Source organism: Chiloscyllium punctatum, chromosome 25 (assembly GCF_047496795.1).
Source record: "Chiloscyllium punctatum isolate Juve2018m chromosome 25, sChiPun1.3, whole genome shotgun sequence".
Classification (NCBI taxonomy): domain Eukaryota; kingdom Metazoa; phylum Chordata; class Chondrichthyes; order Orectolobiformes; family Hemiscylliidae; genus Chiloscyllium; species Chiloscyllium punctatum.
Window position 1 is genome coordinate 36402976 of NC_092763.1, and position 23782 is coordinate 36426757.

Genomic DNA, 23782 nt, shown 5'->3' on the forward strand with positions numbered 1-23782 from the left:
GAATGGCAAGGACTGATTAAGGATAGTCAAAATGGCTTTGTGTGTGGGAAATCATGTCTCACAAACTTGATTGAGTTTTTTGAAGAGGTAACAAAGAGGATTGCTGAGGGCAGAGCAGTATTCGTGATCTCTATGGACTTCAGTAAGGCGTTTGAAAAGGTTCCCCATGGGAGACTGATTAGCAAGATTAAATCTCATGGAATTCAGGGAGAACTAGCCATTTGGATACAGAACTGGCTCAAAGGTAGAAGACAGAGGGTGGTAGTGGAAGGTTGTTTTTCAGACTGGAGACCTGTGACCAATGGAGTGAAACAAGGATCAGTGCTGGGTCCACTACCTTTTGTTGTTTATATAAATGATTTAGATGTGAGCATATGAGGTATAATTAGTAAGTTTGCAGATGACACCAAAATTGGAGGTGTAGCAGACAGCAAAGAAGGTAACTTTGAATTACAACGGGGTTCTTGATTAGATGGGCCAATAGGCTGATGGATATTAATTTAGATATTGGCAAGGTGCTGCATTTTGGGAAATCAAATCTTAGCAGGACTTATACACTTAATGCTAAGGTCCTTGGGAGTGTTGCTGAACAAAGAGACCTTGGAGTGCAGATTCATAGCTCCTTGAAAGTGGAGTCACAGGTAGAGAGGATAGTGAAGAAGGCATTTGATATGCTTTCCTTTATTGGTCAGAGTATTGAGTACAGGAGTTGGGAGGTCATGCTGCATCTGTACAGGACATTGGTTAGGCCACTGTTGGAATATTGCATGCAATTCTGGCTTGAAAGGGTTCAGAAAAGAGTTCCAAGCATGTTGCGAGGGTTGGAGGATTTGTGCTTTCGGGAGGGGTTGAATATGCTAAGGCTGTTTTCCCTGGAGCATCAGAGGCTGAGGGGTAATCTTATAGAGGTTTATAAAATCATGAGGGGCATGGATCGGGTAAATAGACAAGGTCTTTTCACTGGGGTGGGGGAGTCCAGAGCTAGACAGCATAGATTTAGGGTGAGAGTGGAAAGATATAAAAGAGACCTAAGGGGCAACCTTTTCACACAGAAGGTGGTACGTTTATAGCTGCCAGATCAGGTGGTTGAGGCTGGTACAATTGCAGCATTTAAGAGGCATTTGGATGGGTATATGAATAGGAAGGGTTTGGAGGAATATACGCCGGGTGCTGGGAGGTGGGACTAGATTGGGTTGGGTTATCTGGTCGGCATGGATGAGTTGGACCGAAGGATCTGTTTCCGTGCTGTATGACTCTCTGACTCTAAATGAAAATTTTAGAAAACCAGAAAAGTGGTTGAGGCTAAATAATTCAATGCTTTCAGGAACACAGGATATGGGGCGACAGCAGGAATGGGATATTGAGTTGATCAGCCATGATCATATTGTATAGTAGAGCAGGATCAAAGGAGCAGGAATAGGCCATTCGGTCCTATTTTCTATGTTTCTATGATGACTTCTTAAAACCTGCTTCATCCTTCAATGTGGCACATACAATTCAACAGAAAGATGGAATGAGGAAGGATGCAGAGAATTCTGTGTTTGGACAAATGAATACTTTGCATCTGTATTCACAGTACAGAAGTATTGTGATATAATTAGACAAGGACTGGTACAAATTAGCATCGAGAAGGTGTAGGTATTAGGTGATTTCGCAGGTGTGAAAGTGGATAAACATACAAGCCCAGATGGTATATATCCCAGACTACTGTGGGAGGCAAAGGGGTGATAAAAGGGACCCTGACATTAATTTTTAAATCCTCTCTGACCACAGGAGGTATGCCAGAAGACTGAAGGAGAGATAATGTGGCACCAATACTCCAGAGACTGGTGGGGATACAACCAGGAAACTACAGGCCAGTAAGTCTAACGTCTGCAATAGAGCAACTTTTAGAAAAATTCTGAGGCAGAGAATCTCCACTTAGAGGGGCATGCTTTAATCAGAGGTGATCAGAATGACGTTGCCGAGGGGGGACTCATGTATAACAAATGTGGTTGAAGTTTTAGACGAAATGATGAGGTGTGTAGATGTGGGTAGTGAAATAGATGTAGTTTATATGAACTTCAATAAAGCTTTCGACAAGGTCTCACATGGTAAACTGGTTAAGAATCTAAGAGCCCATTGGACTCAGGGCAAATTGCTAAATTGGATCTAAAATTAACATTGTGGCAGGAAGAGAGGATGGCAGTCAAAAGGTGGTTTTTTTTGTGAATGGAAGCCTATGTCCAGTGATGTAAAACAGGGTTTGGTGCTGGGTCCCTTGCTGGTTGTACTGTAATGATTTTGCCATGAATGAAGGTGGTATGATCTGTAAGTTCATAAATGACATGAAAATTGGTGATTTAATAAATAGCAACAAGGGAAACCTTGGACTACAGGACAAAGTGGATGGGCTGGACAGATGGGGTAGAATAGTGATAAATGGAATTTAACCCTTAGAAGTGTGACGTAAGACAAAGTAAGGGTGTCAAATGCTAGAACTCTAGAAATACAGAGGATCAGACGGACCTTAGTATGTATGTCCATAGATCTTTGAAGGCAGCAGGACAGGTAGGTAAGAAGCCAAATGGAAAACTTACCTTTATCAATCAAGGTAGAGAATACAATAGCAAGGAGGTTCTGATGGAACTGAATGTAATGTTAGTTAGGCCAGTTCTGGATCACCACATTATAGGAAGGATGTGATTGCACTTGAGAGGTGCACTGCAGATTTTCCAGGATGTTGCCTGAGCTAAACTGATTTAGCTATGAAGAGAAACTAGATAGGCTGGGGTTATTTTGCTTAGAACAGAGAAGGCTAAAGTGGGGTCTTGATTGAGATGTGCAACATCATGAGGTGCATCGGGTATGTAAGGAGAAACTTTTCTCCATAATAGAGAGGTCAATAACCACTTTTAAGCAAGGGAGCAGAAATTTTGTCAGAGATTTTAGGAAACTCTTATCACTCACTGTTTTAAAGGGTAGTGGAGACAGAAACTGTCAAGACACTTAAGTATTCATATGAGCATTTGAAGCACCATAGCTTACAAGGCAATTGGGGCAAGTGCTGGAAAATGGGATTAGAATAGGTAGATGCTTGGTGTCTGGTATGGACATGATGGGTGGAATGGTCCTTCTTATGCTGTTAAAAACTCTATGATTCTAACTAAATTAGAACATGGCTCAGATAACAGTCCATTAATAATGGTACAGGAGAACTTCTTAAATAAAGTGAATATCAAATTTTTGACCTAATGAAGAAAAGTGATGTAATATCTTCAATCTGAGGCCTTTAACACTGCATTATACCTTTGGAAGCAAGGAATCAATAATTTTAGCATTGAGCTGGCACCAGAAATACAGTACGGCAGTGACATTTCATCCTGGAGTCACAAATATACTTTTTTCAAATACGTTAAAGAATATTGCATTCATCATTAAAATGAAAGTATGAAATTCCATTAATGTACTTGCCAATGCACGTCCAGCTCTCGAGGCTACGAAACACTGATTTTAATCCTGGCATCTCGTCAAACACCTCTTCCCAAAACTTGTAATACTTGTTAAGTTACCCAATGACTGTTGCCTTTCATTAGCTATGTCACAAAGACTTTTACTTTTCTTGTAGTAACAACATTTATCTGTGTGAGAATTTGATTACAATAAATTTCATTCATTCAATGTTCTTTTGGGCAACAAATAAAAGTATGCGCTAGCTCATCTCCCACGGCATTATCCAGGTAGTCTGAAGAATAATTGAGATGTTTATCTGTTCACTGGGTATGTTTCTTTAAGGTACACCCTGTGGGAAAGTATCTAAATAGTTCATGAGGCCATCTGATGTGTAACTGCGGCTCGGTAAATAAGGTTTTAGATTTTCACGTGTACCTTTTTGATGTGTACACATACACATCTCATTTCATCCTTGTGAATATTTTCTGCACTTTCCCCAGTACTTTTTTATCCTTTCTATAATGTGATGATCAGAACTGTATGCTGTCTCGTAAGGATAATTTATCAAGTTTAAGAAAATATTCTTTCATCTCACTTCTTTGTCTTGTGAAAACCACATGAGGAAGGGGAATTGGTTCCCCTCTTTTAACCTCATCAGTCAGCTGCAACAAATATTTTTATTTGTTTTATTGCATGAAGCACATTTCAGTGAAAACATGGTTTGCTAGAAAATGAAAGAGGCAATCACTAAAATTTCTTTGTATGAATGAAAGAGGAATTTTGTTACCTCCAACACCAAGAAAAAAGTAATAAAAATGCAATACCTATCACACACAAACCCCTAGCTAATAAGTTTAAACCAGACAGTATCTCATAAATACTGGGAGAATAAAGGTTACAGAGGAACCTTGATTATCCAAACAAGATGGGCAGGTACTATTTCATTTGGATAATTGATTATTCAGTTAATTGATTTCCTCTGGGGCTCGGAGTTTTCTGTGAAGTCTGCTCCCCGTTCAGGAGACTCGGCAGCAGCACATCATGCATGAGACCCTACCTCTGTCCACTCCAACTCAACCCCTCCACCCACCCCAACTCTATCTGCTCCCACCCCAACCCCCTGGATGCCCCCAACCCTGTCTGCTCCCACCCTGCTCCCCCGCCCTCCCCAAACCAATCTAACACCACCCCCTGTCCGTCTCCAACCCCACACTCTCGTGCATTCCCACCCACCATCTGAACCCCCGTGCATGCTCTCGCCCCCGTTCTCACCCCCTGTCCACACCCCCTGTCCGGGGCAGCCGGACTGTACACCCAACAGTAAGACTGCTGCTGCCTTTGTGGGGTAAGTCTCTAAATAGCGCACGGGCGTACACACACACACATACACACACACAACTTCTTGACATGTTCCACCTTTGCCCTGTACAGGACAATGTTGGAGAGATTATCTGGGAAGGGGGGCTTAGGGTTCACCCCTATGTAGACATACAGGGAAAGTGTCGGGGGAGAGAGAGAGGGCGGGAGGTCAGTCATTTAGAGGCAGTGTGTGGACTGTCCCGGACTGTTCTCAGCAGCAGTAAGCCGAGTTCATTTTTAATCATTGTACCTGTAAACAAAAGACGCGATCAGGGTTGAAACAGCTCTTTGACGTAACATTTCTACCAGGACCTTGCGATCCTCTTTGGATAATCCAAAATTCGGATAATTGATATTCAGATAATGGAGGTTCCTTTGTATATGGTTAACTCGTCCGTAGAGTCCTCAAAGTGTTACATTCTTAACCTGCCAATAGTTATTTAATGGTTGGCTTGCATCTTCAGTGGTAGCAGAATCCATGGATTTCTTTGAGTTCTTGATGAATGACTCTTTTCCAAATTTTATTTTTCACTAATTTGAAGATGATGAAAAAAATAGGCAGGAAGCAACAGAGATACCATTTCAGCTCTGGTTATTGCAAAAACATTTTTGTTTCTCTTTGCTTCTCTGCTTAAAAAGTGTGTATTCCAGAGTCTGGCTCCATTTTATTCCCAAGCTGACTAACTGACAGGTAAACCAGTCATTTCTTAATATGTGAAGTAGTTATACACACATGAATTAAACTGAAGATGGGTATTTTTGGATGCTGACTGCACTGTTTTGTTTTTGATTTAAAAAAATTAGTGTAAATGGCTTCATTTGTTCTATGAGTCTCCTGAAGCTTGTCTTATCTGATGTAATTTTATGTTCATGCCTGTATTTTAGAAATCATTTTAGTTTATGATAAGTCTCTAGTATAATTATCAGATAGAAGTTAAAATTTAATAGTCAATATATAACCACCACTATAACAGCCTTGAAAAACAAAGGCGAATGACTGGTTTACTTTTTTTATGGTCATGTTAATCTGTGGCCTAACTTTAACAATTTGAAATGTTCATTTTGAGATTAATTTTATGGGCACTCACAGTAGGAAAGTGGATCTATAAATGAGAGCTAGTAACAGTGTATCTGCTGCCTCTCTACTCACCACCTACCTGCATTCATTTTACAATTTTACTGGTAGTCTAGGAGTCATCAGGTGGATTACCCAGCAGTCTGCCAATTAAGTTTCGTAAATGGGCAATGAATGTTCAGTTAAGGGCCTCATCTTACTGCTGCTCTGATAAAATGTGCAGTGGTAAGAGACGCTGGTTCAAGCCCCACCTTTTAAAGAAGTGTGTAACAGCTCTGAACAGATTGATTAGAAAACATCTGGAAGACTATGGTCAATGGGTAGCCCAGCAGGTTTAACTTTGCAGGCTACTGGTCAGTGAAAGGGTGTGTATCTTGCTCATGAGTATTATGTTAATTGGAGGTATATCTCCCATAGTATTGACCCCATCACCTCCATCTCGTCTCATTGGGGTCCCTCATCCTGACCCAGGCAGATTTTAGAATTAGCTAAATGTAACTCATTAATATCCATGCAGCACAGCACCAGCAGTCATCAATGTGTTCCTGCTCAGTGGACTTGTCAGCCACTTTAAAATTCTCTTCCTTTAAAATTCCTGTTTGTAGTGATGAGGTTTTCTGATTGGTTTCCCAGCCACAGAGAGGGTTCAAAGCGATGAGAGTGCTTTTAAAGTGTGAGAACGGACTAAACCTAAAAAACTGCAGCTGCATGACAGAGGTTGCATCTGATCTCTCTCCATGTTGGTTGTATATATTCCAAAAGGCAGTTGTTCAAATGACCTTAACCATTGTTATGGTTCGTTCAGGTGATTGTCCCAATCACAAACTCCTGAAGATCCATTGATGAAATAGGAAGAAATCAGTTCTCACCTCCGGAGGTGCCACTATCTCTGTGCAGCTCTCTATCACCATTCCAAGGAAGAATCCACACAGTGATACAAATTGATTTTGGCCATCTTAGGTTACCATCAATAGAAATAACCTGTTGAAAACATCCTCCAACTGAAAACATCAAGAAAATTACAATTTAATAATTTAATGCAAGCACACCTTCAGAACAATGCATTGGACAATTTGTATTGCTTACTTTATAAATGTGAAAGACAAATCATTTTCAATCTAGCTATGGTTAATTACCAACAAAGCTTTGCTTGTTTACCTTGTAGGATATTATATTTTGGAATATAGACTGGTTTGTTCCTGCTGAGTGGTATATTAATGGTATTAATAGTAAACCTAATGCAAAGTTTTCACTGAGAAAATTTATGAGACAATCTCCAGATATAAGAAGATAGGTGTAGTTCTAGTTGCTAAAGGGCTCAAGGGATATGACGTAGTGCATGATTAGGGAATTAAGCTTGATTATCAGATATGATCATATTGAATGGCAGAGCAGCCTTGAGGGTTTGATTGATCTACTCCAGGCTCCCATCTTCTATGTTCCTATTTGAGCTGGTCAGTTAGTTCACATTAAATTGCATGGACTTCGTCATGCACCCTGCTGTAAGTAAGCCAAATGGAACTGTGCTTCTAAAACTGCTAGACGTTGTGCAGAGTAAAACACTGGACACAGCTCGATGGGTACAGCAAGGGGAGTTGATGTCTGATTCATCAGTGAAAGACTTGCTTTCTTACATTAATTACCATTGGAACGTTATGTTGTTTATTCCTATATTATGATCATGTTTTGGGGCAATATTTCTGGCAGGACAATGATTTGGCAATGAACATTGTAAATCTGGCAGTCTGACAATGAGCACAGTAAATCTGGCAGTCTGCTTATTTTTAATTGTTCAGTTGAACTAATTTGAGTCCTACGATGTGTTCATGCGATCTCACTTCCTGAAAACACCCAATCGATTTGGCTGAAACCAATTTTTACTGCTTCGTATTTGTTCTGTATCCTGAGAGAATATGACCATTAACAATAATAACTGCATGTTGAGGCAAGAAAATGACACCTAGCCCTTGGCAAGGCGGGTGTTACAAGTACTTTGACACTCTCTTTGTTTTCATTGGGATTTCAGAAAGTACAATTGATCACCTCTGTGACCTTACTGTTGATGCAAACATTCAAGTGCAAGGAGACTTCAAAGCGGAAAGAGCAAAGAAATAGTAAAACTACTAATTTGATTCTTGTATCCAAAATAGGACTGAAAGACATGGGGTTAACAACTTTAAGTGGAAAGAAAATGTCAAAACAACTTTTACAGTCAGTACTTTCTTTTAATGAAAAGGTTGACAAAACTCCAATGGAGTTGCTCACTGTTGAAGTGGGGAATGGAAAATAACCTCAGTTTCCATTAATCTTTTGGTTAAATTAATTGAAAGATGATGATGAAGACAGAAACAATTAAACTTTTAGTTTGGTGAAATACTGAAGGTAAATGGTAAATACTGATGGTGGTTCTCTAGTATCAATGGTTTGGTGCTTGGTTTTTGTCTGTATCACAACTCGTGTGAACTTGCTGGAAAAAGGAAGGAAATTGGCTCTTGACCAGAATCGGAGAAACAGGAGAATTTGACAATTTTAGTCAAGCAAGCCAGATCTACTTTTTAAATATTAAACCAGGAAATGGAGAGAAAAAATGCTGTCTTCCTTTGGAGCAGATCTTTCTTGTTGTAAGTTCAAGCTGTATTTAACAAATGAACTAAGAGACTTTTTTTGTATTGAAAATATAATGATAAAAACGAAAAAATGTGAATACCATCCCCAAAAATAATACTGTAAAGACTTGCTGATTTCTGTAAAATTGGTTACCTGGTACAGAGTCTAAAGTTCCAAATTGCCTTACCAAGGGAATGGGTGAAATGAGACTTTGTACTAACTGCTCACAAGTCCTCATTCTGCCTATGAATTCTATTTTTGCATTATTAACAGCATAAACTGCTGTTGACCTTGGCTCATTTCACACTTGCCCTCTGGAATTGTGGAGATTTGGACTCATGTTTAAAAGTCCTTAAAATATTAAAAGACAGAAATTAACATGAATCCAGAGTAGGCCATTTGGTCTCACTCATTAAGGTAATGGTTGAGCTGCTACTTTGATTTGAACCTGCCAGGAGGCAATACCCTAACTGACCATCACTATTCATATCATCCTGTGAAGGACAATGGGTGGATTATGGAGGCTAAAGGAAATCCAACCAGTGTAACCTCACTGAGAGGATGGATGCTACAAAGGTTGGCAAGCAAGTGCAAGGACACCTCAACACAAAGGTGCCTTCCTCGCCTACATTAAAGTCATTAAATAAAAAGCCCCAAAGCTGGTGAAGGAGAACCTCCACTGCAGAAATCAGACATGATTGTGGTCTTCTATCCCTGATACCCGTCATCAAGGCTATGGCCTCCCTGGCTCTGAGGGAGATCTGGTCTGACACCTGGAAGCCAGCTGTATGGAGCTGGCAATCTCTGCGTGCAGTAAGGGGTTGCTCTGATCGGAGTAAAATGCTGCCACTGCTCCAAAATGACTCTAAATTGGGTCTTAATTAGTCTTGTTAGGCTGCCTGCCTCCATGAAGCCAATCCAGTTCTGGGTCTGTTCCAGGAAAGTTTCTCAGAAGCAGGAATGTATTCAGCTGACACTGCCCCTTCCATTTATAGCGTTAACCGCTTCCGGTCCTATCTCCATAGTGTTAGGAATATTTAACCCATGAACATGAAGTCAAACTGATTGAAAAGATGTCAGAATCATCTGCAGCTTCCCTCAGAACACTACCAAAATGTAGCAAAGCTATTTTTGTTATTCCTTACCTTAATAATTGATCCATACAGGAATGCGTAAACAGACACAATTATGGGAATGGATCACAAATGTATGCTTTATTTAAAATAGGAACTGTACTAAATTTATACTGAGCAGAAAGTCCAATTTTGACAGATTGCTAATGTACAGAAATGAGATTTTCCATCGGTTTGAGCCCCATGAAATTATATTGTGGGCGGCACGGTAGCATAGTAGTTAGCACTGCTGCCTCACAGCGCCAGAGACCCGGGTTCAATACCCGCCTCAGGCGACTGACTGTGTGGAGTTTGCACGTTCTCCCCGTGTCTGCGTGGGTTTCCTCCGGGTGCTCCGGTTTCCTCCCACAGTCCAAAGATGTGCAGGTCAGGTGAATTGGCCATGCTAAATTGCCCGTAGTGTTAGGTAAGGGGTAAATGTAGTGGTATGGGTGGGTTGCACTTCGGCGGGTCGGTGTGGACTTGTTGGGCCGAAGGGCCTGTTTCCACACTGTAAGTAATCTAATCTAATCTAATCTAATCTAATCTAAACAGATCCATTTGCTTTCTGAAAGCAAATTACCAGGAGCACCATCTGGGCTGTCATATTGGACATTACATGAAATAATGTTGACCCACCATTCACCACAGCATTTCTGCAATGACTGATTTTCGTAACTGCACCCTTAACTCCATTTTTGACAAATATTTTTACAAATTACAGTCACTCACCACATCAATGTTCCCTGGTATGATTTTTCTCTCTGTCCCCTGCAGTCCATTGGAAGTAGACTTGAAAGAATTTGACAGATAACTAGTTTCTTCAAGAAGGAAGTTCTGAAGAAGAGTCATTTGGATTTGAAATGTTAGCTCAGTTTCTCTCTTGACAAAAGCTCACAATCCTGCTGAGTTTCTCCAGCACCTTTAAACCTCCAGCATCCACAGTATTTTGATTTTAACTCATTTAGTCAGTCAGTGCAAGATCTGACTGGACCACAAACAATATGAGATTTTACTCATGTCTGCAAACATTGCTCACTGATCCAAACCAATTCAGGGATGCAAGGGATCCTGGCAGAGTCTCTACCCCAGAGCCAGGAGGCCTGCATTCAAGTCCCAAACCTCTGCTCCAGAGATGTGTAATAACATACCTGAGCAGGTTCAGAAAATATCTGTCCTAGAATGTAACTATGTCCTCGACATCTTGCCTTAGCTGCAACTATCTTAAATCCCTCAAAAAACTCCCCATTTATGTTCAGCAATAAATATGAGATGCTCATGATTTCTTAGTCATTGGAATTAAGCCCATCTGATCAGCTGTCTTTGCTTTAATACTCTCTTCAACTCCTCCACCTTCATCTAATATCTCCAGCCCTGGCCTGAACTTGCATCTTACTCTAGCTTCTCTCCTAGTCCCCTTCATGCTGTATTTATGCTCATCTTGTCCAAGAAACCCACATCCTGTTGCCTCAAAGCTATTCCTATATAATTATTGCCTATCTAATTTCCTCTCCACATTAGATGATATTGTTAATGGTTCTTTTACTTCTGGTATTGTCTCTCTGGTATGATCATTCAAGATTCTGCTATCTGTATTCTTACTCACTGACAATGGCCACTTGTCAGCTAACACCTTTATTTTAAAGTTCTTATATCTGTATTAAAACTCATTCAAGGCCTTCCCACATCAGCAACTCTATGAGCTTTTACAGCAGCAGAACCCTTAGCACATCTAATTCTGGTCTCTTGAGCAGCCCCAAGATTAATTGTTCCACCACTGGTGGCCATGCCTAGGCTCTAAGCTTTGAAACATCTCTCTAAATTTCCCCAACTCGTTATGTCTCTTCCTTCCTTTATGATGATAGTTCAAACCTGACTCCCTCACCAAATATTTGGCCATATTACCTAATATATACCTTCATATCTTGGAGTCTATTTTGCTTTATAATACTCTTGTGAAGCCACTTAGAACATTTTATGACATAACAGGCATACATAAATATAAGTGGCTGTTTTCGATCATTATAAAGTGCTTAGAGTATATAAGTAAGGAAGTCTTATTGCAGTTACATGGGGTTTTGGTGAGTCCATACCTTGTGTACCATTTTGATTTCCTTGTCTAACAGAGGATATATTTGCCTTATAGAGGATTCAACAAAGATTCATGAGGTAGATTTCTGGAATAAGTGGATTATTTTGTGAAGAGAGATTAGATGGGATAGGCCCATTTCCCATAGCAATGAAATTTTACCCAAGGTCAAGCCTGGAAAATATACCTCAGAATTTTAGATTTCTATTCCTGAATAGAGGAGGTAATTGGAGTCATGGTGGATGATGTTAGAAACAACGCAGAGACTGCTTGTGTGGAGATGGGCTAGACCAAAGGCACCAGCAATTTGCCAAGGCATTGGAAGAAACATAAAACAGAAAAGTAATGTCTATCTCTCACAATCCTCACCTTCCACACACTTCCTGTGGCCCAATTATGTCAATCCATGCCAATTCATACTCTCTAGCCACCATCATGGCTGCTCATTGCCCTCCCCCCCTCCCCCCCCCATGCTAACCTATGCCACCACATTCCACCCGTTGTCCTTTTGTCTACTATACTAATTCACAGAAACTGTGATTAAATAAAAATCTTAACGATTGATGAATTATTTTTTAAAAGTAACACTCTGATTGTTTAAAAAAAAGCACATCTAATTTCATTATATTAAAAAAGCATTGGCATTCACAGCCCTACTCCAAAGAGTTTAGCACCACTAGGAAATGTCAATGAAACTGAATTGACAGACTTTTCACTATGACAATATGAAGTTGTGAAATCAGTCACACAGATGTAATGACAACCTCAAGTTTAAGTTAGCAGATAGAATGAAATAGCAAGCATTTATTTTTAAACACTCTCAACAGCTTATACCATATATTTAAAGAGTAGGAGTTTTGAATGCCTTAACAATGTAACAGCTCAGTTAAATAGCTCCTTTTGACAACTCTTTTTAATCATTCTATTGACAGCTCCATTTGACATTTTTATTGATATTTGTTCTGCTGATGGCCCCATCAGTGGTTCCCTCTGACAGCTCTGTTGACAGAACCTTTAGGCAATTATAATGAGTATGGCAAACTTAATGAGATTACTCGCTACTTATGCACTTCGTGTCTACTTTTTGGAATCCCAAAGGATGCTTTACCTCTCCCAGCTGGCACTTTACCTCTTCAAGAATACACCTGGCCTCCCCCAGAGCTGATCTGGGAGCACATCGTAAAGGGTACATCATCGATACAGAAAGGCACCCTACCTCTGGTAAGTTGAAACTTTCTCCTACCAGGTCTAAAGTTACTTGTTAGATACCCCATGAACAACAAAATCAGATCAGCCTGAACAGCTTTACTTAAAAAAACCCAAAAGAACTGCGGAAGCTGTAAATCAGAAACAAAACCACAAGTTGGTGGAAAAGCTCAGCAACTCTGGCAGCATCTGTGGAGAGAAAGCAGAGGTAATGTTTTGGGTTGAGTGACCACTCCTCAGAACACCTCATCTCTCCCGACCAGATATCCGAACCTAATCTAGACCCATTTGCCAGCATTTGGCCCATATCCCTGTAAACCCTTCCTATTCATATACCTATCCAGAGGCTTTTTAAATGTTACAATTGATTTTGTTTAGCATTTTTAAGATAATGGTTGACAATTATTTAAATACTAAGGGGACAAAGAGAATTGGAGTCATTTTGTGGGAAGATGAAGTTCAGGTTTATGATTATTCGTAATCTTATTGAATGTTAGAGCTGGCTTTCAAAACTGCTTCTAGTTCTTACATTTTTTATAATATTCTACTCAATCAGCACTTTAACTCTCCTGATATGCTTTCATTTTCATCTTACTGGGTGCATCAACCCTGCCTCTGTGACTCAAAATCTCTAACCTTTTTACAGACATGCCAACCTGCATTTAGCAGGAACAGCAATGTCAACAATTCCCTTCGCGTTATTGTGGGAAGCTAATAACAGTTCTCAGGAGTCACATAATCACCTATAAATTGCCCAATTAATTTCATTGGGGCCAAATTCCTGATTAAGCAAAACCACTTTACTTGTAAACAAGTTTTGTTTTTCAGATGCTGTGTGTTAACTGATATCACAAGAGAATTAGAGCTCTCACTAAAGTGATCCCAGCTGCCAACTAATTGATTTTTCCTGTAGATCTGAACAGGTTATTCTGTCATATCTTAAAATCTTCAGTGTAGGGGCGTGTCGTGAAACAGTGGTAGTGCCAGTACCCCTGATCCAGGAGGCCCAGTTCAAGTCCCACCTGTTTCAAAAGGTGTGTATTAACACCTCTGAACAGGCTCATTAGAAAATTCAGTTAAATAAAAATAAAATCTTCAGTACGACCAAGTGAAAAGGCTTAATCAGTTCTTCTCTCTTCAACCTGGTTGGTCACTCACACCAATACTTTAACTTGTTTTTATCATGCGGCTACATCATACTTTAATCGCGGGCTAACTACTAGGTACTAATCAAAATTAAGAAGCCTGTTACAACGTCTTTTTGAGTGAAAGAAAGAGGAATATTATTACTTACTAACTCTAAGAAAAATAATAAATTGCAACAGCAAGCACAAACACACACAGTCAAATACAAAGTCGATAGCTTTCAAAACGGGAGAGTGTCTCAGGCAATAGGGATAAAGAATATGCAGTCTAAAAACATATCCTTAGAATCTTTTGAGGGTTAGGTTTAAGCCAGAGACCTTGTTTTTTAATGAATGCTTGATATCCTGAGCAGTGGCGAAAATTGTAAATATGCTTGAGGTCTCGAAGAATAGTTGTTTCTCTAGTTTGCTTTATCATTGGGCAATGCTTTTCGAGAGTAAGGAGACAAAGGAAGTCCTCTTGTTGTGTGTTATAAATCCGTTTCCTCACTCTTCTTAGCCAAGTATCTACTGAAGGAAGATCAATTTGTTGTTTTACAGAGTCTGGCTCTATTGCCTTTCCGAATTGGATTTTTGAAGGCATCAATTTCATGTCCAATATGTGTACCTTCTTGTATAAACATAAACAGGAAATCTGAACGCCTTGACACTTAGTCCAAGAAGATCACAGGCTTTAAAGATCAGGCAATTTAAGTTGAAAATTGATCAGCATGATTTACGAACACTGTGACAAAATGTAAAATTTCCTTTAGGAATATATTATAACCAATCATGAATTTATTCTCAACAATGCAGCAGCATGTTCCAGAAATTATATGAACATAATTTGACTGCTGCTTCTGCTTGTGTCCAGGACCACATGACTGCCAACGTCATTGGTGACCAGTTATTTTCACTTCCATCCATGTGACCACTCCAACACACACACCAACTCCTGATGAAGTCTCCACCCCTGCTCTGGGCCCCATCTCTGCACTCAGATTCAATGCCAAGCGCTGCCAGGTATTCTCCATTCCTCTAGACCTCCCCATCACTGAGACTGAACAGTCAGTGCCCAGCAAAGGACTCACCTTCATTGCCCTGCGCCCATATGTGAACGGGTTACACACACACCACAATGTTGAGCTCTTTTTCCACTGCCTCCGTCTCCATGCCTATTTCTTTGAACAGGAATCCAACCCATCCTCTAATGACTCCTTCTCTTGCCTTCAGGAAACTCTATCCTCCTGGTCACCTCCCCTCCAACCCCCGGCCTCCTACCCTCCTTCAAACTTTGCATCTCAAACTACTGCCGCAACATCAATCATTTGGATCTCTCTACCCCTCACATCCACTTCAGCCTCTCCCCATCAACATACATAGCCCTCTACTCCCTTCACTCTAAACCCACCAAAAAGGGTGGTGTGGTGATAGTGTGGTGAACTCACCTCTATATCGCTGAAACTAGACACCAATTCTGACACTTCCTTATACCATCCCATCAACAATGACCTCACCTCTGATCACCAAGCCATCATCTCCCAGACCATAAAGAACCACATCACTTTGGAAGATCTCCTGTTCACAGCCTCCAACCTATTAGTTACCCAACCCCACACTGCCCGTTTCTATCCCCCACCCAAAATCCATAAAACTAACTGTCCCAGTCGACCCATTGCCTCTGCGTGCTCCTGCCCCATTGAACTCATCTTCTCCTACCTCAACTCCATTCTTTCCCCTTTGGTCCAGGAACTCCCCACCTACATTCAAGACACAACCCACACCTTTCACCTCTTCCAAAACTTTAAATTCCCTGGCCACCAACACGTCCTTTTGACCACGGATGCACAGGCCCTTTACACCTGTGTCCCCTGCACAAAGGGTGTAAAGGCCCTTTGCTTCTTCCTCTCCTGGAAGCCCAATCAGTCCCCCTTCACTGACCCAGAACTGGTCCTCACCCTCAACAATTTTTCATTTGGATTCCTCTCACTTCCTACAAGGGGTAGCCATGGACTCGCATGTGGGCCTAAGCTAGCCTGCCTTTTTATTGGATTCGTGGAACACTCCCTCTTCCACAACTACACTGGCATCATCCCTGAACTCTTCCTCCACTATATCGATGACTGCATTTGTGCTGCCCTTATGCTTCCATGCGGAGCTCGAGCAACTTCACCAACACCTTCCACCCTGCCCGCAAATTCGCCTGACACCTCCCTCCCCTTCCGGCATCTCTCCAGAAACTGACTCACCAATGATATCCATTTCAATCCCACTGACTCCCATAACTACCTGCTCTCACCCACCCTCCTGCAAAAATGCTATCCCACTGTCCCAATTCCTCTGCCTCAACCACATCTGCTCTCAGGATGAGGGGTTCCACTCCAGGGCATCCCAGATATCCTCCTCCTCCTACTTTTGGGACTGTAGTTTCCTCTCCTCCGTAATTAAGGATATGCTCAACTGCATTTCCTCCATCTTCTACCCTCAAACCCACTTCCCCAACAAAAAAAGGATAGAGTCTCCTTAGTCTCCACATGCCACCCCACCAACCTCTCAATTCAATGTATCATTCTCCGACATTTCTGCAACCTATAATCAGATCCCACCACCAAAGCAATATTTCCTCCCCTCCTCCCCTAACTGCCTGCTTTCTGCAAAGACTGTTCACTCTGCAACTCCCTCATCAATTCTACACTCCCCACTAACTTCCCCACCACATCCAGTACATTTCCCTCTAACCACAAGAGGTGCAACACCTGTCCCCACATTGCCCCTGTCATTTCTGTTCAAGGCCCTGATCAAGCCCTCCAAATCTACCAGAGATTCACCTGCACTTCATCCAATCTCATCTATTGCATCCATTACTGTTGATGTGTTCTCCTCTAAATCGGGGAGACCAAACGCAGACTCGGGGAACGGTTCACAGAGCATCTGCACTCTGTACACACACTAATCAACCTGAGTTTCTAATTTCCATCCATTTTAATTTCCCCTCCCACTCCCACAGCAACATGATCATCCTGGGCCCTATCCACTGTCAGAGTGAGACCAAACGGAAACTGGAGGAACAACATCTGGGAAGCTTACAGCCCAATGGACTCAATATTGATTTCACCAGCTTCACAATCCCTCCTCTCCCACTCCCAGCCTTATTCCATGTCCAGCCCTCCCCTTTCTCCTCACCTCCCTGACCTGACTTAACCTATCTAGCTTCCTATTCACCTATCCGCTTCACCCTTCCCACTGACCAATCACAACAACCCCCTACCTACATCCACCTACCACATTTGTCCAAACCTCACCCCCTCCCTATATATATTTCTAGGCTCCCTTCTCTTCCTCTAGTCTTGACGAAGGGTTTGGGGCTAAAACATTGACTATCCTACTCCCTGGATGCTGTCTGATGTGCTGTGTTCTTTCAGCTTCCCATCTTTTGACTCTGTTTTCCAGCATCTGCAGTCTTTACTGTGCTGTAAGTTACTTGCCATTGTGTTTATGTTTAAGAAAAAAGATTTATCTTGGCATCCTTCTGTATGAAATAAAAACAAATCTTTTATAGAATGGTAAACCTTTTTTTGTAGTTATGGCATACCCATTTGACTGAAATGCAATGCATACTGCTGTTTCTGTATCACTAGAATGCTCTAGAATTCTGAATATTGCAAATCAGACTGGATTCCTTCAACTGTTCCACTACCTGGTTCAGTCCGAAAAGCTAAAGGAAGGTCGGAACATATGAGAGTGTAGTGCTGAAAAAGCACAGCAGGTCAGGCATTATGCCTGGAACATCGATTCTCCTGTTCCTTGGAATGTTGCCTGACCTGCTGTGCTTTTCCAGCACCACAATCTCGACTCTGATCTCCAGCATTTGCAGTCCTCACTTTCTCCTGGTGGGAAGGTATGGTCAAAGTGAGAAAACTAGATTACTTACAATGTGGAAACAGGCCCTTCGGCCCAACAAGTCCACACCGCCCCGCCGAAGCGTAACCCACCCATACCCCTACATCTACATCTACCCCTTACCTAACACTACGGGCAATTTAGCATGGCCAATTCACCTGACCTGCACATCTTTGGACTGTGGGAGGAGACCGGAGCACCCGGAGGAAACCCACGCAGACACGGGGAGAACGTGCAAACTCCACACAGTCAGTCGCCTGAGGCGGGAACTGAACCCGGGTCTCCGGCGCTGCGAGGCAGCAGTGCTAACCACTGTGCCACCGTGCCGCCCACTAGATTCGCGATGTCAAGAAATGTTTTTCCAAATTTTTACTTAAGCCTTAAATGATGACTTCAGAACTTGCATTGAGCAGGGGGACTATTTTATTTCAATGCTTTTGCATCTCTCTCTAAAGTCTCAATTTATCTTTTTGAATGTTACTTCCAATTCTCCTCCTCTTCCATTTGAAATAAATGGTTCAAATGCCTAACATGTAAATAAAAGCAGATACCTAATATCTGGAGCTCACCGAATGCCTGTCCCGATCATCATATAATTGTTCCTCCACAGCAACATCTCTGCATTCTCCATAGCCACCATCTTCAATGATGCTTGTCTGCACAAGTTGGAATATGCCAACTAGCAGCTTCATCATAGCATCCTGACTGCTCTCAGACAAAGTACAACACAACTTTTGTCCTTCAACACTTTGGAGCTTAGGGATACCAACTAATTGAATCATTCTGTGAGGTTGGTTTGCACATAGGAGCATACCCACATCTCATATGCAAAATGGATCTTATGACTCTTAGCATGTTTCCTTAGTGCTCATTCACCTTTAAATTATTTGGAAGTTGCCAAATAACTGCCTAGCCACTGTGTATATATATTAGTTGCTTTCTTACTGCACACGCACTGGCTTACAGCCTGCCAGTTTCTGTGTGGATTGCATTCAGGATAGTGTCTTTTGTGCTAAGTAACAAGCTGGTGTGTGGAGGGCATTGCTTTTTAGTGCAGAGTGAGACACAGAGTGTGATGGAAGGGACCACTGGGGGTGCATATAGTACTGTGTGACACTGAACTACGTCAGTTCACAACTGAGCATCAGTTTCTCTCGCAAACACACTGCATACTCTTTAAGTGAGTGTAAAAGCCAAAGACAGCTGTCCTTAGAGAGGCTATGGTTAATCAGGGGTGACTGTCATGGCCAGCCAAGAAGTTCATCCGATCCAGTTTAGGATTTGACAAGGTGCCATACAGGTTGCTGGTAAATAAGATAACAGCCCATGATGTTAGGAACAAGGTACTCATAAGGATAGAGTATTGGCGAATCAGCAGAAGGCAGAGAGCGGGGACATGGGAGTCTTTTTCAGGATGAATGCTAGTGACTAGTAAAGTTCTGCAGGGCTCAGCGTTAGAAATCCAACAATTCATATTATACATTAATGATCTGGATGAAAAGCATTGTTGCTAAGTTTGTAGATGATACAAAGATCGGTGGAGACAAATATTGTAGGAGACAAGGCTGCAGAAAGACTTGGACAAACTAGGAGAGTAGGCAACGAAGTGGCAGCTGGTATGCAATATGGGAAAATGTGAGGTTATGCACTTTGTTAGGAAGAGATATAGACTTTTACTCAATAGGGAAAGGATTTGAAAATCTAAAGTATGAAGGGACTTAAGAAATTCCTGATCTCGGACTCCGAAGGTTGATATGCAGGAAGGCAAATACAGTGTTAGCAAAAATGCAAAACCACAATGGTGTTGATCATCGATGATTCCCCATCGGCAGTAGCCCGTGCCTGTCCATGCTGTAATTGTCTCCAAAACTCGCACCCTTTCAGAGTGTGATTGTACCACCTGTATTTCAGCATGTTGCCTCCAATCCCAATAACTGATTTTATCAGCTTCCCCGCCACAGCAATGCTGCTTGGTAACCCACCTTGAGTCTCAATGAACAGAACCCTGGGATAATAAACCACTGAATGAAATTGGAATGACAGCCCAGGCTGATGACAGACCGGACCACTGACAGATCTTTGTATAACTCCTGATTGATTGGTTGCACCCTATCTGTAGGACTGACCATGGCCCACTCCGCAGTTGTAACAGGATGGATCCACGGATTCTGATTGTACTAAGTGGACGACTGACCATATCCAAACCTTTCGGAAATCGGATGTGCCCTTGACTGGATATGATTGAACACTCTTTGACCCCTCCCCTTAGACTTTCAGACAGGACCATCTGATTGAAGTATTGTTTTGGAACTTTGGGGAAAAGTCAAAACAACACATTTAAAAGGGAGAGAAACAGACAAAGGAAGCACATGCGAGAGAGAGAGAGAAAAACCCACACTGCTAATTGACACAGTAGTGAACCTGCACAGTTACTGCCTTTGCTGTTTGAATTCATGTATCGCTGTACATCGGAGTGCATCTGGGAAAATTAACAAACAATGAAATTCACAACTAATCTTGGAGGGACCTATTTGGGAGAGGTCACAGCACAGAAACAGACAAGGGAATATTTTAAGCGTGGTCTGACAGTTAATCTGCAGTATTGAGTAGAGTGGGTTCTTTCTTGATTATATGTTTTATTGAGATATGTCTCTTCATTAAGCTTAAAATATAAACCATAAGTATTATTTAGTTCTGGAGCAGTGTTTTGTAGAGGAATGGGTCTGTAGATTTGAAAGAAGCAAAAATGTCCCTTAGGAGAGTGATATGCTCTTCTTGCCGGATGTGGGAGTTTAGGGAGAGTTTATGGGTTATTGAGGATTATATCCGCAATAAATGCGGTTGGTTGTGAATCCTCTCAGATTGAATGAATCAGTCGGAGAGACAGTTAGAAGCAATAAGGAATTTGCAAGAGCAACGGGATATGATGGATGGCAGTTATAGGAAGGGGGAAAAGTCACAGATACAGTCACATAGATGGATTAATTCTTGGAAAGATAAGCTAGGTAGGCAGATAATGCAGGAATCTTATGTGGCTATTCCCATCTCAAAAAAGGATGCTGTTTTGGAAACCGTAGGGGGTGATGGATTCTCAGGGGAATGTAGCACAGCCAAGTTTCTGGTATTGAGACTGGCTCTAATGCAATGAGAGGTACATCAGGTACCAAGAAATTGATTATGTTAGGGGAGTCTCTAATCAGAGGTACAGACAGACGTTTCTGTGGCCAGCAGTGAAAAATCAGAATGGTGTATTGATTCCCTGGTGCCAGAATCAAGGATGTCTCAGAGGGTGCAGAATGTTCTCATGGGGGGGGAAGAGGCCAGCAGGAGGTCATTGTACACATTGGAACCAAACGACATAGGAAGGGAAAAGGTTGAGATTCTGAAGGGAGATTAGAGAGTTAGGCAGGAATTTAAAAAAGGAGGTCCTCTCGGGTAGTAATAACTGGAATACTCCTGGTGCTACGAGCTAATGAGGGCAGGGATAGGAGGATAGAGCAGATGAATGCATAGCTGAGGAGCTAGTGTATGGGAGAAGGAATCACATTTTTGGATCATTGGAATCTATTTTGGGGTAGAAGTGACCTGTACAAGAAGGACGGATTGCACCTAAATTGGAAGGGGACTAATGCTGGCTGGAAGATTTGCAAGAGCTGCTCAGGAAGATTTAAAGTAGTAAGGTGGGAGGTGGCGGTGATGGGGGGGTGCCCCAGGGAGATAGTGAGAAAAGAGGTCAATCTGACACTGGCACAGTTGAGAACAGAAGACAGTCAAATAGTCAGGGCAGGCAGGGACAAAGCAGAGAACAAGATAGGAATTTGTTAAGTCTGAACTAAACAATTTTCTGTGTGTGTGTGGGTGTGTAACCTGACCTACTCTTGGTTAATAAGGCAGGGCAGGTGATTGAGGTGTCAGTGGGAGAGCAGTTTGGGGCCAGTGACCATAATTCTATTAGTTTTAAAATTTGTGATGGAAAATGATAGCCCACATTTAAAATTTGGTTATCAATTGGAGAAAGGCCAATTTTGATGGTATTAGACAAGAACTTTCAAAGGCTGATTAGGGCAGATGTTTGCAAGTGAAGGGACGGCTGGAAAATGGGAAACCTTCAGAAATGAGATAATGAGTCCAGAGACAGTATATTCCTGTTAGGGTGAAAGGAAAGGCTGGTAGGTATAGGGAATATTGGATGACTAAAGAAATTGAGGGTTTGGTTAAGAAAAAGTTGGAAGCTATGTCAGGTTCAGACAGGATAGATCGAGTGAATCCTTGGAAGAGTCTAAAGCCAGTAGGAGTATACGTAAGAGGGAAATCAGGAGGACAAAAAGGGGACATGAGATAGCTTTGGCAAATGGAGTTCAGGAGAATCCAAAGGGTTTTTACAAATACATTAAGGACAAAAGGGTAACTAGGGAGAGAATAGGACGACTCAAAGATCAGCAAGGTGGCCTTTGTGTGGAGCCAGAGGAGATGGGGGAGATACTGAACTGGTATTTTGCATCAGTATTTACTGTGGAAAAGGACATGAAAGGTATAGAATATCGGGAAATAGATGGTGACATCTTGAAAAATGTCCATATTACAGAGGAAGTGCTGGATGTCTTGAAACTCAAAAAAGTGAATAAATTCCCAGGACCTGATCAGGTGTACCCTAGAACTCTGTGGGAAGCTAGAGAAGTGATTGCTGGGCCTTTTGCTGATATGTTTGTATCATCGATAGTCACAGGTAAGGTGCTGGAAGACTGGAAGTTGGCTAACGTGGTGCCACTGTTTAAGAAGGGTGGTAAGGACAAGCCAGGGAATTATAGACCAGTGACCCTGACATTGGTGGTGGGCAAGTTGTTGGAGGGAATCCTGAGGGACAGGATATACATGTATTTGGAATGGCAATGACTGATTAGAGATAGTCAACATGGTTTTTGTGCATGGAAAATTGTGTCTCTCAAACATGAATGATTTTTCTGAAAAAAGTAACAAAGAGGATTGATGAGGGCAGAACGGAAGATGTGACCTATAAGAACTTCAAGAAGACGTTTGACAACTTTCCCCATGGGAGACTGGTTAGCAAGGTTAGATCTCATGGAATACAGGGAGAACTAGCCATTTGGATACAGAACTGGCTTAAAGGTAGAAGACAGAGGGTGGTGGTGGAGCATTGCTTTTCAGACTGGAGGCCTGTGACTAGTGGAGTGCCACAAGGATCGGTGCTAGGTCCACTACTTTTGTCATTTACATAAATGATTCGGATGGGAACATAAGAGGTACAGTTAGTAAGTTTGCAGATGATACCAAAATTGGAGGTGTCATGGACAGTGAAGGACATTAACTCAGATTACAACGGGATCTTGACCAGATGGGCCAATGGGCTGAGAAGTGGCAGATGGAATTTAATTCAGATAAATGTGATGTGCTGCATTTTGGGAAAGCAAATCTTAGCAGGACTTATACACTTAATGGTAAGGTCCTAGGAAGTGTTGCTGAACAAAGAGACCTTGGAGTGCAGGTTCATAGCTCCTTGAAAGTGGAGTCATGGGTAGATAATATAGTGAAGAAGGCATTTGATATGCTTTACTTTATTGGTCAGAGTATTGAGTACAGGAGTTGGGAGGTCATGTTGCAGCTGTACAGGGCACTGGTTAGGCCACTGTTGGAATATTGCATGCAATTCTGGTCTCCTTTCTATCAGAAAGATGTTGTGAAACTTGAAAGGGTTCAGAAAAGATTTACATGGATGTTGCCAGGGTTGGAGGATTTGAGCTATTGGGAGAGGTTGAATAGGCTGAGGCTGTTTTGCCTGGAGTGTCGGAGGCTGAAGGGTGACCTTTATAGAGGTTTATAAAATCATGAGGGGCATGGAGAGGATAAATACACAAAGTCT